Source organism: Chiloscyllium plagiosum, chromosome 4 (genome assembly GCF_004010195.1).
Source record: "Chiloscyllium plagiosum isolate BGI_BamShark_2017 chromosome 4, ASM401019v2, whole genome shotgun sequence".
NCBI lineage: Eukaryota > Metazoa > Chordata > Chondrichthyes > Orectolobiformes > Hemiscylliidae > Chiloscyllium > Chiloscyllium plagiosum.
The window spans coordinates 93,412,273-93,429,034 of NC_057713.1; positions in this window are offsets into that span (position 1 = coordinate 93,412,273).

Genomic DNA, 16,762 nt, shown 5'->3' on the forward strand with positions numbered 1-16,762 from the left:
ATTTTGACCTATGATTTACTGTGCTTTAAAGGGAATGAGTTAAAACTGAATTTCTCTGCATCATAGTTGAGATCAGTAACTTTCTGTAAGGAGAATTATTGTGATTTCCATAGTGCTGTGTATCATTTTGCAGTATGTTCCATATTTCTAATGCACTGCCAGATGTTTCAAATGACATTAAAATTCCCAATTCAAATATAAAAGCACTAGATAATAACTATTGGGACTTACCTTCACAACACATGATTGACATATTGCTTGTAGGAAAACATTGTTCACCTTTAACAATACTCTAACCTAATCCATGATCTGATTTATTAAGACTAATACAAGGATTACAAGCGTTTCTTGCATAGAACTAATTGAAATGCATTTAATTTGGAAGCAGTTTGTGTTGTTTCCACAGCATCTCCATCACAACTCAGTCCCATCCATTGGGTAGTCACAATTGGAGGAATATACATAGCAGTCCAAACTGGCAGCCGGCTATGCCAGCTGAAATGCCACTGTTTCCTATTCACTTACCCACCATCTCTCACGTTGAAGTCCCACTGCTAATCTTACTGCATTTGCTGGAACCAAGCAGCAAAGCCAAGCAGATGACACTTTCAGTTTTGTCAATCAACCGTGTCAGTGTCAGTGAATGAACCATTAGATTGTGCAAATATCACAGTTACTTTCGGGCTTTATAGAACTGGTTCTAACTTTCAGCAGTAAAGTAAAACAAATTGTCCATTATGCGTCAAACACACAGAATGCTGGAGAAATTCAGCAGGTCTGGCAGCATTTGCAGACAGAGAAACAGTTAATGTTTCTAATCTGGTCTGACTCTTCTTCAGAAATGTTATGTTGTACTCCAAGCGCTAACTCTTTCTCTCTCTGTAGATTCTCCCAGAGCTGCTACGTTTCATGGGCATTCTCTGTGTTTGCTTCAGCATCTGCAGTAGTTTGCTTTTATCTGTCCATTATGCAAACAGCCATGTTTTCCTTCCCATTGAGATCAGACAGATTGATATTTCGCTAACGGTGCAGAAACAAGTCCAACAGATCTTTGTCTGTCTCAATGCTACACATGAACTACACATGAACTTTTGCCCATTCTATTTTGTCTCACATGATCAATGTATCCTTTCCTTCCTCTCTCCTTCACAAATTCAACTAGTTGCCCCTTAAATTCTCTATGCAGTTAACTCAACTACTCTATTTGGTGGAGTCTACGGTCTCATCACTCCCAGATGTTTCCCCTGAATTCTTTATTGGATTTAATATGGCTATCCTACATACAAACACTGGTGTTTGTATACTGTATTCTTATCTACCCCAATAACCAGTGCTTCCCCTACCGAACAAGAATTTATCCACATCTGTCTTCAAAATATTCAATTATCCCACCTCCACTGTCTTCTGAAGCAGGGAGTTCCAAAGTGATACAACTCTCCGTGAGATTTTTTTCTCATCTCTATCCTGAAAGAGTGACCCTTAACTTTAAAACCGCCCCCTCGAGACAGACCCACAAGAGGAAGCATTCATTCAACATCCAGCTTGTCAAGACCACTCAGCAACTTATACATTTCAATCAAGTCACCCCTTGCTTTTCTAAACCCCGGTGTTAACAAGTTAAGTTTATCCAGCCTATCATCACAAGATAACCCTCCCATCCAGGTATTGATCTAGAAGTCCTCCTCTGAAACACCTTCATTGCATTTATATCCTCCTTAAAATAAGGAGGACAAAACTCCACAGGGTATTTGAGATGTGGTCACTGTAAGGCCTTGTATATCTAAAACAAAACATCCTAACTTTTATATTCAGTTCCTCTAGTAATATGGAAGAGCATCCTATTAGACTTCTTGATTGTGTTCTGTACTAGCATACTAAATTTATTGTGACTCATGCACTTGAACGCCTAAATCCATTTAGAATTCTGTAGTTGTTCTCTGTTTAAGTAACACTGTTTGATTATTCTTCCTAGCAAAGTGAAAAACTTCACATTTTCCCATATTATACTCCATCTGCCAGATTTTTGCCCACTCACTAAATCTATATACATAAGTCTGCAACTTCCTTATACCTCCTCCACAACAAACTTTCGTATCTATCTTGGTATCATCTGAACAATTCGCTACCATACTTTTGCTCACATCATCTAAGTCATTGATGTTTTCTGTAAAAAGTTGAGGCCCAAACATAGACCTCAAGGGACCACCAATAGTTACATCCTGCCAATCAGATAAAGACACGTTAATTTATACTCTCTCTTTTCTATTGTCCAACCAATATTTTATCCATTCTATTCCTCCTTATACATGAGATTTTATTTTCTGCAATAATCTCTAAAATGGCACTTTATCAAATGCTGTTGAAATCCAAATAAAGTATATCTTCCAGCCTCCTGCTTATCCACAAGTACTTGTTATTTCTTCAAAAAACTTGAGTAAATTAATTAAACATGATTTCCCTTTGATAAAAACACACTGGCCCTTCCCAGTTTCCTTGAGTTTCTCTAAGAACCCAGCTATAATCTCTTTCAAGATTGACTCTAACACTTTTCTCACAAGCATCAAACTAAATGGTTTTCTGTTTTTTTGCCTCCCTCCCTCCCTCCCACCTTGAATAGAAAGGCTACGTTTGCTACTTTCCAGTTCAATGATGGAACCTTTTCTGAATCTAGGGAATTTTGTTCAGCATTAAAATTCTTCCAACAAAATGCAAGTTCATGTGTATACTGGAGTTGTCCCAAGTCTCAGAATGGTTTAGAATAGATTATCCATCAATATCAATAAAAGGAAAAGGGAAAATTGCCCAGGATCTCAGTATGGGATCCTGATTTTCAATTTTTGTGAGCTCACCAGGCCATGCTTCACACCAAAGTATCAAGACACATTTTACCCTGTTTTCAGCTTCCTAGTTCATCAATAGGTATTCAAGAACCATAGAGTCATAGAATCATATAGCATGAAAACAGACTCTTCAATCCAACGTGTCCATGCTGACTATGTTTTCCAAACTAAACTAATGCCATTTGCCTGTATTTGACCCAAATTCTGCTAAACCTTTCCTATTCATATACCTATCCAAATGTCATTTAACTGAATTGAACTGAATTGAATTTATTGTCACGTGTACCGAGGCACAGTGAAAAGCTTTGTCTTGCAAGCAATACAAGCAAATCACATAGTTAAACAGCATAGATATTAAATAATAGGTAAACAGTGGCAAAAACAAAAACATAGATAATGCGAATGTTAAGCTTTTGGGAGTCCATTTAGTATTCTAACAACAGTAGGGAAGAAACTGTTTCGAAACTGGCAGGTGCGTGTGTTCAGGCTTCAGTACCTTCTCCCCAATAGTAGAGTTTGTAGAAAAACATTGCCAGGGTGGGATGGATCTTTGAGAATGCTGGCGGCCTTTCCTTGACACCGGGCATGGTAAATGGATTCTATAGATGGGGGGTTGGCCTTTGTGATTGTCACCACTCTCTGTAACTGTCTCCAAACTTGAACGGTACAGTTGCCACATCAGGTAATGATACATCCAGACAGCATGCTCTTGATGGCGCACCTATAAAAGTTGACAAGGGTATTCGCCATCATGCCAAATTTCCTCAGCTGCCTGAGGAAGAAGAGATGTTGTTGGGCCTTTGAAACAATGTGTCCGCATGAAGAGTCCAAGAAAGCTTGTTGTGGATGACCACTCACAGGAGCTTGACACTGTCCACTTGTTCCACCTCTGTGCTGTTAATGTGTAGGGGGGCATGAGTAACATCCCGCCAAAAGTCAATGTTGTAATTGTTCCTGCATCTATCACTTTCTCTGGCAGTTTGTTCCATACACGAACCACCCTTTGTGTGAAAAGTTGTCCCTCAGGTCTTTTTTAAATCTTTCTCCTCTCACCTAGTTTTTAAGCAATTTGCTTCTCACCTCTACTCATCCCCAAAGTGAAACAGAAAAAAAAATCCATAACTATTAAAATAAGTGCTAAAAATGTCTGATGGATCAGGAAAATGTCAGCAACATACGAGAAAAGTATAGGCAAAATGTTGTGCACCAACTGAGACCTCAAATAATAAAGTTAGTCTTGAGCAGTAAAGGTAATAGTGTGCTATATGTTGAAAGGCTGTCGATGGTTGGAGTACCATCAATGCAAAAGTGTGGTATCGTTTATAGGACGCAGCAGTCTCATCAGTCCTGTTGTGTGCAAGCTTGATTATAAAAGCCCTCTTTGTCCCATCCCAATCTATTCTATGTAACACAATTTCACAGAATTTTGGTCTGTGTTCGAGACAAGAGAGAACTTATTGTAATTCTTAGGGTTTAATTCATGACTTATTTCCATAAATACAGGATACAGTCAAGCTGCTGTCATGCCCAGAGGAGTTTTATTATCAGTAGTTTAAAGAATAAGACTGTTAGTTTAGTCAAACATGTCAGTTTAGGCCATATTAACCTGTGACCTCCAGAAAGAAAATGTTACAGATGGTGGTCTACATAATGATTTATTTCATGTCTGCAAGCCCCTTTTAAAGGATCATTGTATATCCATATCGAAATGGATTTCAAATTGCATGAAGTATTATTCACAGAGCAATATGAGGCATTTAAGTGATCGTCTCCTAAGGTGAACCCAGTTTCTCATCGAAGCTGTAAAATTAGATGTCTATTTAAAAAAGAAATTCCTGTTAATCTATTCACTTATATGACTTCATAAACTTGCAGTGATTATGTCATAGTTAAGGATAGGGTCAGAATTGGAGTTAGAGATCTTGTCACGTATTCTTGTCATGGCATGTCTTGTCTCTTAAACATATTTAGTGGTACATATCCATTCTTTCCAATTGCACCTGTTTTAAGTACACAAAGTAGTTGAGCTATGGAAAAAGTGCAGAAAAGTGGACTAACTTGAAAGTTCTTTCAACGTTGCACCAAGAGTACAATGGATTAATTGGCCCATCCTTCATGTCTTAAGATCCGATGTCTCTCAAACGTTTATTGGCAACACCATCAGTGTGGGTCCATATGGGAGCAAGTGAGAACACACTGAAGCAGGTTATGGTCAGAGTGAGATATTGAAGATATAAAGGTTGCAAACGCAAGCCCAGCCTCCAGGCTTAAAGTTATGGTGAGGTGGGTGGAGGTGGGAAAACAATCATCAATACAGGTTTTACCTCTGTAACCCACCAATTTCAGGACTGGGACTTTGCCAGATTGAAAAAATTGTTGGATCACAGGAGGGTCGAGGTCAGTATGGGAGCTTTTTAAACATGCTTAAAAAGTACAGTGCAACCCTCTTTTTATTATTAGATTCAATTACATGTTCTTGCGTAAGTCATATTTGGAAGGTTCCCTGAAGCTGGAAAAGGATAAAGTTGCACAAGCGCTAACAACACCAGAGGCATTTGTTCCTGTCTATTTTTGCCTCCCACGTCCAGCTGTGAGTAAGAAAATAAATCATTTTTCTCAAGAGCCCAATCTGTGCATGATAAGAGTACAATATGAATTATTCCAGACAGAAATAAAAGTACTTTATTAAAATAAATACATAATAGGGCATGTGCATTTTATGACCTCATGACCCGAACAGCAACTTCACACAGACCAAACCTGGATCTGGAACTGGAACTGGAATAGAACTGAAGGAACTGGACTAGATGGTCCTGGATTAGGAAGATACAACCTGCACTGAGAAAGCTGCAACAAATTACAATAGAACGGTAATAAACCTACCGAACAGTTGGCAAATGAATTTCATAAGACCATTCAGCCCATCGAGTCTGCTTCGCCATTCAATCATGGCTGATAAGTTTCTCAACCCCATTCTTCCGCTTGATTCCCTTGATACTCAAGAACCTATCCATCCCAGTCTTAAATATACTCAATGATCTGGTCTCCACAGCCTTATGTAGCAATGAATTCCACAGATTCACCACTCTCTGGTTGAAGACATTTGTCCTTATCTCTGTTCAAAAAGGTCTTCTCTTTACTCTAAGACTGTGTCCTCGGGTCTTAGTCTCTCCTACCAAAGGAAACATCTTTCCAACATCTATTCTGTCCAGGCCATTCAGTTTTCTGTATGTTCAATTAGATCCCCCCATAACACCAATAACTGTGAGGTGCTATGTTTTGGAGGGAATAAAGGGATCACAGAATGCAAATATACCAAGCACTAAACATTGTGTAACAAAAATACTAAGTGCTAGAGAAACCCAGCAAGTATGGCAGAATCTGTGCAGAGAAAAACTGTGTCCAAGCTTTTAGTCCAATATGACTCTTCCTCAGAACTGAAAGCATCTGGGAAATGGTGGGAGTTGTGCTGATGGTGGGGGCTTTGGGTTGCAGCGACGGTGGGGGAAGGAGTGAGTCTAATAGATGGAGATGGTGCCAGAAAGAGAAGCAGAAAAAGAGATTGCTGACAATTAGCCAAGAGAGAGATAAATACTGAATGGGTGTTAACTCTAAGTGTGAACAGTTGAAAATGGGTTGGCTATGCTGGGAGCAATGCATGCAGGTCTGTGTGAGTGTGTGAGTGTGTAAATGTATGTGTGCTTGTATGTTTTTTTTGTACAGTGTAGTGAGGTCACCTGTAGTGTGACATGAACCCAAGGTCCTGGTTGAGGCCCTCCTCATGAGTACAGAAGCTTTCAGTACCCATGAGGATGGCCTTAACCGGGACCTTGGGTTCATGCCACACTACAGATTACCTCACTACACTGTACACACACTCATACACACAATCTTACATACACACTCATGTAGACCCTCTCTCATACACACTTTTACACACACACACACGCACTCTACCAAGCATGCACACATGCAAACACACACTCTCAAATGCACTCACACTCGCATGCAGACACTCACACTCTCTCCCCCCATATCTCTCTCACACACACACACACTCTCTCTCTGTCATGCATGCGCACACACATATAAGTCTAAGGGGTGAATTTGCATTTGCAGAATTATATTTGCAGATACATTCTATTTTGTTCAAAAAGTACACTATCTATGGGCAGTCAATACAAGCAGTCAATCCATGTAACGTTTAAAAATTCCTACTTTGGAATAGAACCAGTCTGGTTCAAGATTGGGATAGAGACAGACTGTAACCTCACACCTTTAATGCATTGTCTGAGCTGAGATGTCACCTGTTCTTATAAAACCATAACTTATCTCAAGAATGTGACTGGAAAGAAGTTCTGGGATTTACATATTAATGAACTGAAATCAGCAATCCATTCTAAAAGATGAAAGATGAAAGGTTTGTTCATATATTGTTTTAGTTGCATGTCACTGTCATCTTTTGCTATAAATTCTGTATCTTATGATCCTGCTCTACAGCTACCTGATGAAGGAGCAGCGCTCTGAAAGCTAAAATGTGGAGGAGCCAATTTTGGATTGGGTGGACAAAGTTAAAAATCACACATCAGGCTCTAGTCCAATATTTTTATTTGGAAGCACTAGCTATTGGAGCGTCGCTCCTTCATCAACCACCTAATGAAGGAGCAACGCTCTGAAAGCTAGTGCTTCCACATAAACCTGTTGGACTATAACCTGGTGTTGTGTGATTTTTAACTATGTAGAGGAGCGAATACTGTGGACTAGATTGAATGAAGTGCTGGTAAATTGTTGCTTTACCTTGAAAGTATGTCTGGAGCATTGGATTGTAAGGAAGGAGGAGGTAAACTGGTGAGTGTTGCACCTTTTGTGATGGCATGTGTAGGTACTGTGCGGATATGGAGAGGTGTTGGGAATGGGTGACACAGGTGCCCCACAGAAGATGCTTGAAGTGAATAGTTCAAATGCATTGACTGAGATGAGGGGAATTATGGTTATGGGACTTGGAAATCTCTGTTTCAGAAAGCAATGAATCCCTGTTTGATGAATAGTTTTAAGACATGGTTAGATTGTAGATTTTTGTTTGGTGAGGGGATCAGATGGATCAATGGGAGTATGGAATTTAAAACAGAAACCAATCATCCATGATTTAATTGAACGTTATGAGAAGTTTGAGTGGCAAATTGGTCTACATCTAATCCTATTTCTTCTGTTTGTATGTTTGCGTGTTTGTCAGGAAAATTTTCAAGAAATAGCAAAGTAAAGGGAAAGCAATATTTATTCTGTATCAACAATGAGTGCTGACTGTTTGGCAAGTGGACTTAATTGGCAAAGGTGTTGCCAAGGAAAGTGCACTAGTTATAGAATGGTGGAGTCATACAGCTTGGAAACAAACCCTTCGCTTCAACCAGTCCATACTGACCATAATCCCAAACTAAACTAGTCTCACCTGCCTGTGCTTGGCCCATATCCATCCAAATACTTCTTATTCTTGTACTTACCTAATTGTCTTTTAAATGTTGTAACTGTACCCACATTCACTACTTCCTCTGGAAGTTCATTCCACACACTCTGCAGAAAAAATTGCTCCTCATGTGCTTTCTAAATCTTTCTCCTCTCACCCTAAAAATGTGCCCCCTAGTCTAGAAATCCCCCACCATATGGCTAAGTCACCTGCTATTCACCTTATCTATACACCTCATGATATTAAAAACCTCTATAAGATCACCCTTCAACCTCCTATGACCCAGTGAAAAAAGTTCCAACCCATCCAACCTCTCCTATTAACTCAAACCCTCCATTCCCGGAAACATCCTGGTAAATTGTCTCTGAACCCTCTCCAGCTTAACAATAACCTTCCTATAACAGGGCCATCTGATCCAGACACAATATTCCAGAAGGGGCCTCACCAATGTCCTGTACAACCTGAACATGACTTTCTAACTCCTACACTCAAAGGTCTGAGCAATGAACTCAAACATGACTGACAGTTAATTGCTAGGCTTTGTTTAAATTTTAAACCAGACAGAAGACTCTGACTAGTTAAGACATTATGCTAAGAAATGAGCCAGAGAATGGCTGTGATGTATTTTGTTAAGTTGAAGTAGGCACAATTTGTGAACATTTTCTTTCTAACTGCAAAAAAAAAGGCCTGTGCATTAACCAGTGTAGCTTCCAGTACTCACATACACAAGACACTGAAAGCATGACCTAAATTGGTTGTCAACGTAATTATTTGCACTCAGGATTATTTACAAAAGGTTGTAAAATTGCAGTCATATTTAATATTGGATACTCTGTTGAGTTTTGCAAGCATGTACTGGTTGAGTCTGGTGAGTAACTTGCTTGTTACAAACAGCTGAAGTGACAGTCTTCTGAACATGATCTTCCAGCCTTTGGGACACATGTCGTATAGCATCACACCAACACCGAAATTCAAATGCCACATCAATGATTTGTCTGTAAGGCAGGGCGTCTTTTTAGTTTGATGGCAGCATCCTGTTAGTGGTGTACACCAATCTTATTGCTTCCACATAGTGGCAGCATGAAACTACCAGCTTTACCTGTTGCTCAAACATTTCAAACACCTTGTCATAACTTAAGGTCAACTGAGCACCTTTCAGGATTGAAAGTGAAGGCTTTAGGCCTGTTTATGAGTTTACAAGCTATATAGTGAGAGATGGCCTGAGTAGTTTGACCATTATCCCATGGTTTTGATGCACTCCATTTCAGAGTATGTTTGCAAGATGAACAAATGGCTTGAGCTACTATGATATTTGGTAAAGCCAACCTTATAGCATCCAGAACTGTCGGAATCCCAAAGCATATGTTGACCAGTGAAACCCAATAAGAAAGAATTGCAGATGCTGGAAATCTGAAACAAGAACTGAAATTGCTGGGAAAACTCAGCAGATCTGCCAACATCTGTGGAGAGGGAGCACAATTAATTTTTCAGGTCTCATGACCCTTATTCAGAATGGATCCAGTGAAGGTAGGTTTGCAGTAAACATTTGTAGATATCTCTTTGGCTGATTTCCCAACTTGGAATTAAGGTGACGAAGCAAATTTGACTGCTCCATTTCAGTACAGTAGAAGATCCCTTATCAGAATATCTAAAAACTAAAAAGCTCCGAAATCCAAAGGATTTTTGTGAAGTTTTATTTCTCATTAAGAAGGTTGTTTGGCAAGCAAACAGTTAACCAAGTCGACACCCACTCGATGCGTGTCACTCAGATGCAACATGGGGGGTGTGGCCAAGCACCGACAGGCCTGGGGTTTCTCGATGAATGACCCCAGGTTAACACCCACTCGATATGTGTCACTCAGATGCGATGCGGTGGGGCCAAGCACGTTCTTAGTTAGAAGTCTGCTTCTCTGATAAGATTTTTAAACCTTTCACCATTAAACTGTCCACATTCTGAAAACTGAAAAATTCCGAATTCCGAAAAACAGCTGGTTCCGAGCATTTTGGATAAAGGATCTTCTACCTGTACTGAATCTGAGTATAGTTTAGAATCTGTTAAGGCATGCAAGAAAATTATTAATTCAGCTGTGGATTCAAACATAGCAGATGTATCATTTACATATCGAAATTATACATGGGATAAGATGTTACTTACCATTTCTCATGCAACCCAACAAAGGTGGCATTGCCATTAGATCTCCACTAGGCTAAGCTTTTGCAAACATTTTTGTTGGTTTCCATGATGGATTAAAATTTAAACCACAGTCGGCTATTAAATGTCAAATATCATTAACTTCTGCATCATCATGGTGTTGTCACTACTAATCAGCTATGAACCTTCACTCAAAGGTCTCTTTGTTCAGCAACATTCCCTAGGACCTTACCATTAAGTGTATAAATCCTGCCCTGATATTCTTTCCCTCACATTTATCTAGATTAAACTCCATCTGCCACTTCTCAGCCCATTGGCCCATCTGATTGAGATCCTGTTGTAATCTGAGGTGACCTTCTTCGCTGTCCACTACTCCTCCAATTTTGGTGTCATCAGCAAACTTACTAACAATACCTTTTCTGCTCACATCCAAATCATTCATATAAATGATGAAAAGTAGAGGACCCAGCACTGATCCTTGGGGCACTCCACTGAGCTCAGGCCTCCAGTCAGAAAAGCAACCCTCCACCACCACCCTCTGTCTTCTACCTTTGAGCCAGTTCTGTATCCAAATGGCTAGTTCTCCCTGTATTCCATGAGGTCTAACCTTGCTCACCAGTCTCCCATGGGGAACCTTGTCCAACGCCTTACTGAAGTCCATATAGATCACATCCACCGCTCTACCCTCATCAATCCTCTTTGTTACTTCTTCAAAAAACTCAATCAAGTTTAGGACATTGTCATTTACCACTGGTTCTGCATTTGAATCCATTCCAGACTGAAATATTTATGAATATTTAAATCCTCTGGCAACTGTAAGAGGCCAAAGTGAACTGGAATTGGGCAGGGTCACACTGCTTCCAAACTGACAGTTGAGCTCTTCCTAGGAACAATCAGAAAGGGGTCTATAACAAGTCAAGTTTGTACGAACTTCAAATTAAAGCATATATATGTCAAGCCTCGAAATGGATATTGTCCAGGTCTTGCTGCATTTGGGCATGAATTCATGATTTTGGATCATTGGGAGCTCTTCTGAGGCAGAAAAGACCTGTTCAAAAAGGGGTGGATTTCAACTGAACTGGAAAGGGAACAATATCCTGGTGGAGAGATTTGCTAGTTCTATTTCGGGAGCATTTAAACTAGTTGGGGGTGTTCCTAAGTAGCAGTAAAAATAGAAAGACAGATGAGGATGGTTCTGAATCAGAAAAGAGCAAGTTAATTAGAAACAGCAGACACGAGCAAGTCAGAGAATGAAGAAATTCTGTTGAATTAAAATGCATTAATTTCAATACAAGGGATCTTACAGGTAAGGCTGATGAACCCAGATCATGTGTGGGAAAGTTGGACTGGGATATCAGAGCTATTACATAAACTTGGTTGAGGGAAGAACAGGACTGGGAGCTCAATCCTTAAAGTTTTAAATGCTTTAGGAAGGATAGAAAAGAAGGCAAAACAGGAGGGGGAATGGTGTTTTTGATTAAGGAAAACATCACTGCTGTAATTAGAGAGGATTTTTCTAAGGGATTGTGCAGTGAAACTATATGTGCAGAAATTAGAAATAAGAAAGGAAATTGAGGAGTAAATCTTTAGAGAGATCATGAACATATGTAAGAATAATAAAGTTGTAATAGTAGGGGATTTTAATTTTCTAAACATTGACTGGGACTGCCATAGTGTTAAAGCTTGGATGGTAAAGAATTTGTTAAATGTTTTCTAGAAAATATTCTTTATCAATATGTAAATGTACCTACCAAATAAGGAGCAGAAGTTGACCTTCTGTTGGGAAATAAGGCAGGACAAATGACTGAAGTGCTTGTAGGGGAAGGGAACACTTTGGGACTAGTGATCATAATTGTATTAGTTTTAAAATAGTTACGGAAACGTTAAATTCTTAACTGGAGTAAGGCAAACTTTAATGGTATGAGACACAAACATTCAAACGTTGATTGAAGTAGACTGTTTGCAGGTAAAGTGACGACTGACAAGTGAGAGGCTTTCAAAAGTTTAATTACGAGAGTTCAGAGGCATTATGTTCCTGTTAGAGTGAAAGGCAAGCTGGTAAGAGTAGGGAACAATGGATAAATAAAAATGTTGAGGTTCTAGTCAAGAATATGAAAGAATCATATATTAGATATAGATAACTGGGTTCGAATGAATCTCTTGAGGAATATAAAGAGTGTACGGGCATTCTTAAGAGGGAAATCAGGAGGGCGAAGAAAAGGTATGATGTAGCCTTGGCAGATAAGTTTAGGGATAATCCAAAGAAATTCTACAAGTACATTAAGAGGAAAAGAGAAACTCGAGAGTGAAAACGGCAAACCAGGCAGCATCAGGAGATGGAGAAGTCAACGTTTTGGGTGTAATCCTTCTTCAGGACTGAGGGTGGATTTAAGGGGAGCTGTGGATAAAGGCGGAGGTGGGGGAGGCTTTTGAGTGGGGAGAGGGGTGCAGTGGTGAGGTAGTGATAGGCGAACACAGGTAGAGGGTCCAGGCTGGTTGGTCAATGGGAGGAATAATCCAGTGGTAAATGGAAGGATTGACATTAGGTGACATGGAAGGGAGGAGTAGGGGCTGGAAAGGGAGTCGGGGGATGGGAAGGGAGGTTATTTGAAATTAGAGAACTCAATGTTGAATCCTCCAGGCTGTAGGCTGCCCAGGCGGAAGATGACGTTCCTCCAATTTGCAGTTTAGCTCATTGTGGCAATGGAGGAGGCTAAGGATGGTCATGTTGGAAAGGGAGTGGGAAGGGAATTAAAATGGGGGTGACTGGGAAGTCCGGTCAGCTCCTGTGGGCCTGGCTGAGATGCTCAGTGAAACATGTTCTGAGTTTATGTTTGGCCTCACTGATGTTGAGAAGACCACATTGGGAACACGAGATACAGTCAACTAGGTTGGAAGAGAGGCAGGTGAACCTCCATCTCACCAGGAAGGACTGTTTGGGGCCCTGGGTGGAGGTGAGAGGGGTGGTGTACTGGCAGGTTTTGCATCTTTCTGGTTGCAGGGGAAGGTACCTNGGTGGGGGGCGCGGTGGGTGGGAGAAGGAGAGGGAGTGGTGCAAACTAAGGACTGTCAAAGGGCATGGTCCTTGCAGAAGGCAGAGAGCAGTAGGGAGGGGAAGATATTCTTGGTGATGGGGTCTAATTGGAGCTGGCAGAAGTGTTTAAGGATGATGCATTGGGTGCAGAGACTGGTGGGTGAGGACAAGGGCGACCCTGTCTTTACTACGTTTGGCGGGTGTGGGGTTTATAGCAGTGGAGCAGGGAATGGAGGAGGTGCATGAAGGGCTATCTGAATGACCAAGGGAGGGAAAAGCAACTTGTTTGAAATAGGTGGACATCTGGGATGCTTGGGAATGTGTCCTCGTCTGAGCAGGTGTGGAGAATGTGGAGGATTTGGGAGAATGGCATGGAGTTCTTGCAGGATTCAGGATGGGACGAGGTATAATCCAGGTGATTATGGCAGCCTGTGAGTTTATAATAAACATCCGCCTGTAAGAATGTTGCCAACAATGGAAACAATGAGGTGAAGAAAAGGGAGGAAGGTGTCTGAGATAGACCACATGAGTTTAAGGGCGGGGTAGAGGTTGTGGGTGAAGTCGATGAACTGCTCCAGTTCAGCTCGGGTAAGGATGCAGCACTGATGCAGTCCCATTTAGACCCCACCACCAAGAACATCTTCTCCTCCCATCCCTCTGCCTTCCGCAAGGACCGTTCCCTTTGCCTATCCTTGGATCATGCCACTCTCCCCCCACACACCCCCAAATCCCTGATATCTTCCCTGCAACCGTTAAAAGACATCATGTTGCGGCTGTACAAGACATTGGTTAGGCCACTTTTGGAATATTGCTTGCAATTCTGGTCTCCCTCCTACAGGCAGGACGTTGTGAAACTTGAAAAGATTCAGAAAAGATTTACAAGGATGTTGCCAGGATTGGAGGATTTGAGCTGTAGGGAGAGGTTGAACAGGCTGGGGTTGTTTTCCTTGAAGCTTCGGAGGCTGAGGGGTGACCTTATAAAGGTTTATAAAATCATGGCAGGCATGGATAGGATAAAAATACTGTGTTGAGGGAATCCAAAAATAGAGGGCATAGGTTTAAGATGAGAGCGGAAAGATTTAAAAGGAACCTAAGGGGCAACTTTTTCATGCAGACAGGATGGTGTGTGTAGGGAATGAGCTGCTAGAGGAAGTGGTGGAAGTTGGTATAACTAAACATTTAAAAGGCATCTGGATGGATATATGAATAGGAAGGATTTAGAAGGATATGGGCCAAGTGCTGGCAAATGGGATGAGTTGGACTGAAGGGCCTGTTTCCATGCTGTACAGCTCTATGTCTCTATGAGCCCTTGGTTGGTTGCCACAAGGTAAATTTAGGGAAGAATCACTTTTTTGATACCTTTCTCCCAGAATAAGGAGCCAATTTAATCAGGCTTTCTTGAATTAACAAAAGGTTTGAATTTTTAAATGACTGCACGTGAGAAGAAATATTAACCAACTTACATATGTCCAGGTTATGAATAAAAGATGAGTGTAACAAGGTAAAAGTTAAAAAAAAAGAAAATATCAGTCTTTTGTGAAGAGTGGATAGTGGAATTCTGTGACCATTGTAGTGGAGGTTAGCAGTAGCAATGATGTTGAAAGTTAGATAGTTGGCTCCAAGATCCGTAATTTTGCAGATTATTTGAGACTCTGTCATTCTGATTCTTTTCAACCATGGATTCCAGCATTCATTATGAAACAAGGTCCTTTTGGTGAAAAGTGTGGCAAAGGAAAGACATAGCAGGTCAGGCAGCATCCGAGGAGCAGGAGAGTCGACATTTGGGGCATAAGTCTTTCATTCTGGGTGGCACAGTGGTTAGCACTGCTGCCTCACAGTGCCAGAGACCCGGGTTCAATTCCCACCTCAGGCGACTGACTGTGTGGAGTTTGCACATTCTTCTCGTGTCTGCGTGGGTTTCTTCCCACAGTCCAAAAATGTGCAGGTTAGGTGAATTGGCCATGATAAATTGCCCATAGTGTGAGGTGAAGGGGTAAATGTAGGGGAATGGGTCTGGGTGGGTTGTGCTTCGGCAGGTCGGTGTGGACTTGTTGGGCCGAAGGGCCTGTTTCCACACTGTAAGTAATCTAATTCTTGATGAAGGGCTTATGCCCAAAACGGCGATTCTCTTGCTTCTCGGATGCTGCCTGACCAGCTGTGGTTTTCCAGCACCACACTTTTCGACTCTGATCTCCAGCATCTGCAGTCCTCATTTCCTCTAAGGTCCTTCTGTTGTTCTATTTCCTTTTTAACTGGTTTGCAGCACTTCGAATGAAGGCAGGTTTCTGCCTGCAACACAGCGACAATTAGGGGCAGCTCTTTGACCTTTAGAGTGCACTGATGCTTGATAGCAGGCTGGTACACACAAAAGCTTTCAGTCACACTAGCCCACTCCAGTAGAGTTGAATTGATATTTTAACCACTGTCCCTGTGTATTCTTGCAAGCAAGAAACACAAAATATGCCTGTAGTTGTGACATATTTGGCAGGGGTAGCTTTCTGTTGAGTGATGATTATCAGCCCCTAATTCTCTTTGTAGTCACAAGAAATCACAATCCAAGTCTGTTTTGACTTGCCTCCTTGCCCCTTTGAAGGGCTGTTATTTGAAACTCTCTTTGCAGCTGTTGGTTTGACATTGCACGGGTCTCTCTCCCTCCTGGCAAACACTTAATTTACATACAGCCATTTTTGACTGTGTCAGTCCTTTCCTAAAAAGAAATTTTGGAATTACAACTTAAAATGCCCACAGTACTTTGTGATTCTAAGCCATGGTCATGACACTATCAACAGTTCTCCTCTTCATGTTCCCTTTGTGTATTCATCTAGCTTTCCCCTAAGTGATTGCTGGGCCTCTTGCTGAGATATTTGTGTCATCGTTAGTCACAGGTGAGGTGCCGGAAGACTGGAGGTTGGGTAACGTGGTGCCACTGTTTAAGAAGGGTGGTAAAGACAAGCCAGGGAACTATAGACCGGTGAGCCTGACCTCAATGGTGGACAAGTTGTCGAAGGGAATCCTGAGGGATAGGTTGTACACGTATTTGGAAAGGCAAGGACTGATTAGGGATAGTCAACATGGCTTTGTGCGTGGGAAATCATGTCTCAAAAACCTGATTCAGTTTTTTGAAGAAGTAACAAAGAAGATTGATGAGGGCAGAACAGTAGATGTGATCTATATGGACTTCAGTAAGGCGTTCGACAAGGTTCCCCATGGGAGACTGATTAGCAAGGTTAGATCTCATGGAATACAGGGAGAACTAGCCATTTGGATACAGAACT